Source organism: Sardina pilchardus, chromosome 5 (genome assembly GCF_963854185.1).
Source record: "Sardina pilchardus chromosome 5, fSarPil1.1, whole genome shotgun sequence".
NCBI classification, from domain to species: Eukaryota; Metazoa; Chordata; class Actinopteri; order Clupeiformes; family Clupeidae; genus Sardina; species Sardina pilchardus.
In genome coordinates this window covers 7,521,207-7,526,206 of record NC_084998.1, presented here as the reverse complement: position 1 = coordinate 7,526,206, position 5,000 = coordinate 7,521,207, and the positions used below count along the sequence as shown (strand labels likewise).

At 46.5% G+C, this 5,000-nt stretch overlaps 1 protein-coding gene across 1 annotated transcript in view; it reads left to right on the top strand.

Annotated features, from left to right (window-relative positions):
* fam222ba (family with sequence similarity 222 member Ba) overlaps positions 1-5,000 on the top strand; it is a gene marked incomplete at its 5' end in the record, with an annotated part of 12,599 nt that overhangs the window by 3,988 nt on the left and 3,611 nt on the right.

The following is a 5,000-nucleotide window of genomic DNA, read 5'->3' as shown; positions in this document are numbered from 1 at the left end:
AGGCTATCGATACGCGGCCGAGAGAGAAGCTTCAAATCTCCGGGGCGCGATTTGTCACTATGACTGAGAGCTAATCTAACAGGGTGGTGAGAGAGGGAGAGGGAGCGAAAGAGATTTGTCTCGCTCTCTCTTTGTCTCCCTCTCTCTCTCTCTCTCTCTCTCTCTCTCTCTGTCTCCCTCTGTCTCTCTCCAGGTGAGTGTTAAGAGTGGAGAGACACGGCGGTAGCCAGAGGAAATTGTCTGAATTTGGAACTGAAAATTGTCCTCCAGCAGACCTTTTGTGGGTTTTAGCAGGGTGTCAGATGGGATGCACTTTCCATGCAGAAATGGCTGGCCTTTTCCATCCATGATTCAACACCCCCCCCCCCCCCCCACACACACACACACACACACACACTTCCTCTCTCCATGGTGATAGAGATCACCTTGGCGCACTGTGACACTAATCATTTGAAAGTTTAGAGCTAATGCCCTAATGCTCATCTTTCAGACTGTGAAGCCAATGTCATGTCATGGTGAATTGGCACAAACAGTCCTGTGGAGTAGGAAGCCAGAGTGAGACGCCGTTCGGCCTCTGTATCCTCTTACAGAACTATGACCACTCCATTGGCCACAGGACCCGCACAGACCCAGTCAGAGGGGAGAGTTTCTGGTTCTCTTCAAACTAACGCCTACCTTACACTTACACTACACGATTTGGGAAAGATTCTTGAAAGATTGTAGTCTCTTAACTATTGCCCCTCATTCAAGCTTTACTAAAAAAAGACTACAATCTTTCAAGAATCTTTCCCAAATCTTGTCAGTTGGCTTTAGGTGTAACATTCTCTCTCCCTCTCATTCCACTTATCTTCTCTCCATGCATGTCCTCCATCTCATAGCCAGCTAATGCACATTCATCTCTCCTCATTAGGCATTTCCTAGACGTTACAGATTGCATTTTTATGTTCCGCATTCTGTGTATATTTGCCGTTTTCGAAAAAAAAACTGCAGTCTACTCGGTTAATTCAAAAAATAACAACTCCCTGTTCTGTTTCATAGATCGTTTGTACCCCCAAACAGAAGTAAAACGGTGAAACGGAGCCCGTAGCCCTGGTAGCGCTAATTAGCCGGAGCTGACAGTGCAGTGTTGCGGCTGTGTTCTCCCCATTAGCAGGCTAATTAAAGCCGAGGCTGACTGGCCCCAGTTTGCCCACCTCTGCACATCTGAAAGGGAGCAAACAAGCCGCTCATCTCCTCCATCTCGCCGCGCCGGCCCTAATCTGACGGCAGGACTGGCTGCTTGGCACGCGCAGTTCACGAGAGGTGGCGTGGCAGCATGTGTCCTCGCTCAACCATCTGTTTTTTTTTTTTTTTTTTTTTAATGAACTATTCAGGCCCCTTTTTTGTTGTTGTTCATCTCGTTTTCCGTGAGCGAGAACAGGAAAAGGTTAGAAAGGAAGAAAGGAAGAACAGGAGAAGGAGAGAGAGAGGGAGAGAGAGAGAGGGAGAGAGGGTGAGGGAGGGAGTAAGCAATTAGAGGTGAGCTGTGCTTTTTTTGGTGTGTGCGTGTGTGTGTGTGTGCGTGTGTGTGCACGCTCGCATCTTCATGGCACCAGAATGACTTTTACATGCATCATTAGAAAGACGGCACGATTACCACGGCGGCGGCCGCTCCACCCCACAATAGTGTCCCTTTGACTCGGCCCCCTGCCACAGTGGCCTTGGTCCCCCCGCTCCTGGAGCGCGGCGAGCGGCTCGGAGCGGCGCGGAGTGAGCCGGGTCGTATGGAAATGAATGTAAATGACCCTGGGGGTGCGGAGGAGCAGCGGGGAGGCGAGGCCAGGGGAAGTGCAGGTGGCTTGACATCAGACACCCTGCCCGGCCAGCGCGCCCACTCTCGGGTTATACAAGCAGCTGGTGATTCAGCACGGAGACAGCAGTTTCTCAGCCCTTTGTTATTCTCACGTCTTTTTTTTTTTTTTTCCCATTTCTCAGTCGCTCGCTTCCTTATTCACTGGAGTAGGGGTTGGTGTCGTGTTGCATATTTCAAGGGACTTCCTAGATTGATGAAAATGTAGTGATTTTATTACAGGAAATTCTCTCAGCCAAGGAATTATTGATGGGCTGTGTCTGGAATGTTGTCGCTTAAGCATCTTTTGGTTTCGCAAATTACCATAGAACTGTGCAAAATGTTTAACAATATTTTTTGTTATAGTCTGTTTTACATTTTTTGTATGTTTTTATTTGCGAAATGTGTCTGTTACATTCATTACTTTCCAACTGGTAACAGCGGTCTGGCCCTCATTTAGACTGAAATTGGGTAACTGATCAGCTTTCTCCACTTCGCATTTGGTAGTCTACAACCCAGGTGTGGCGCCCCCAAGTTGTAACAGCTGGAATGACTGGTATAGAGGGTGCAGCATAGACTTCTTCCACACACAGTATACACACAAACAATGTAATCAGTTGACCAACATTGTGCTCGATTGTGTGTATATGTGTGTTGTCATGGCATGAAATGAAGCCTGGCTGATTGAGGTATTTAGGATGACTGCAGAGTCCCTCACTATGGTCTTGCACCCTCCCATGAAATGCATCTGGACACTCCAAGCTCTCTCCCATGCATGCATACTTTCACACAGGCAGCTGACCTGTCATATTTACACACTGTTTGCTTCCTTTCTGGTAGAGCGAAAAAGAGAGAGAGAGAGAGAGAGAGAGACAGACCGAGAGAGAGAGAGAGAGGAGACCATGTTGTAAACATGCGTATCACGTTCTCTCCTGACCCAAAGGCATAAAATGACTCGGTGTCACACCGGATTTTCATGCCCTCATTAGATCCCTTAGATCCTAAAATGTAGACTTTAATCTTTGGGACTGGGATAAAGTGGAGTTATTATTTTAAACACTCTCATTGGTCTAAGGAATGTGACATTGTATACTCAATGCAATGGAATCAGGTCAGTTTTAAAACAAATCAAGCCCACACTCCTTCCTCTCCTTATCCACAGAGGTGCTTCCAGGGTGTAGCTTTAGAAGGACTAAGCTCTCAGACACCAGGATGGATGTTAAAGCCTACGGCTTCTTACTACCAGGGGCGGTCATAATTTGACTACTATTTGCATTTGAAGATTGGTGATGAAAGTTGAAATTGAAATAATTTTCATATATAAAATTAATATTTGAAATTGTATGACGGAACAACTTTTAAAAAGTTAATGGTGTGATATAAACGTCTGGGGCTCTATATGAATGTCCGAGATGATAACGGTAGATTTCTTTTTTATGGTTTAGGATAACATTTGCTCACATGTTTTCGATTTCCAAGAGCTGTTCTGTTGGATTTATAACATACCATCTTCGCTATGGTGAAGAGGCATTCCTCTTTATAAAGATGGAATTACCTGAGCTTATGTTCTTGAAAAGCCATTATTGTTGCATCACCAGCCTAGTTTGATAGATTTTTTTCGTCTTCACCTAAATAGGTTTTGTAAAGTCCCTCCTTCCAAGCTAGCAAGCCACCAACAAGCAAAGTAATGACTTAAAGAACAGTCTATTCTGTTTGTCTGTGAGGAAGGAGAGAGTAAGGCCCCAATATGACTCACAAGCTCCTGATGATCCCTCTGGCTGTGTAAGTTACAAACTGCAGTTACTGTGAGCACAACATTACAGCAGAGATCAGACAGTCCTATGTGACTGTTCAGTTGCAGCTTGACACTAAATGATTCATCCTCCGGTCTCTGTGTCTGAAAAATATGCAGACATTTACAAGAAAAAGAGTATTCAACAGGGTAGAAAACAAACCTTAAGTGAACTGATTTTGAGCATCCTCAGTGCTGTATTACAGTTTTTCATTTAAGCAGCCTTGGGACATTGAGCTCAAAAACCAGACTGGGCTATATGTCCCATAGAAGCTGACAGCCAGGGTTTTCGCCTTTAAGGATTAACCTTTGATGGTCCCTTCCGGATGAAGTAAATCAAGTTAAAACAACTTGACCATTTGCTTTCATCATCACGATGCTCAACCTAAGGGAATCGCTCCGTACGCAAAGCCAGGCTCCGCAAAGCTTGGGTCTCCATGCGTGCCAGGAATTGATCTAGTAAGAAACCTGCGCGGACGGAAAAGGGCATCGTGCTTTTCCCGTTGACTGGAGTGCCTATCTGAGAGTCGTTGAGACAGAGATGCACGTCCGAGATGAGCCAGTGTGTGCCAGGGCCGCGTCATTCCTGACCGCCCAGCCGCAGTGGCACCTGACCTCTTCCCTTACGCTAAGCCTCTACACTACAGCGTCTTCAACACATCCAGACGGATTCATCAGATTGATTTGTTCGCCATGCCGGAAAAAAAAGGTGTGGTGTGGTGATTTCAAATGTCCCATAATCACCGGCACATGAAGGGCTAGCCGAGATGAAAGGGCTTGAAATACCAAAACAAAAATATCAAGGCTGGGTCTGCCAGACGGCGATCAGGTCTGGTCTAAATAACCCAGAGGGGTAGTGTGTGTGTGTGTGTGTGTGTGTGTGTGTGTGTGTGTGTGTGCTGGGTCTGCCAGACGGTGATCAGGCCTGGTCTAAATAACCCAGAGGCACATGTAATCCTTCTGTGTGAAAGCTGCTCACAGAGAGGAAATGGCTGTGTGAGTGTGTGTGTGTGTGTGGCTGGCTGGCATCATGTGTGTGTGTGTGCGCACAGAGGTGGTGTATTTGTGTGTGTGATGTCTCGTCTGCTGTCACACTGAAGCTGTCTCCACCTGAGACGCGATGAGGCCCCAGCCGCCTGTTTGGGAGCGGCTGAAGTGTGGCCCTGAATGCTTATTGGCTCCTTACTGGGTGGAGGTGGAGGTGTTAACGCATAAAGTGCTCGAGGGCAGGTGTCAAAAGTGTTGGCTTTTGTTTTGGTTGGGGTGACTGATTTTCTGACAGAGATGCAGGACGCCTCAATGTATTGTTAGCAATTTCGGATGAATCGTTAGAGTCCTCTGTTGCAGCATAAACGCATAGCAAAGATATTAAACAGTTTA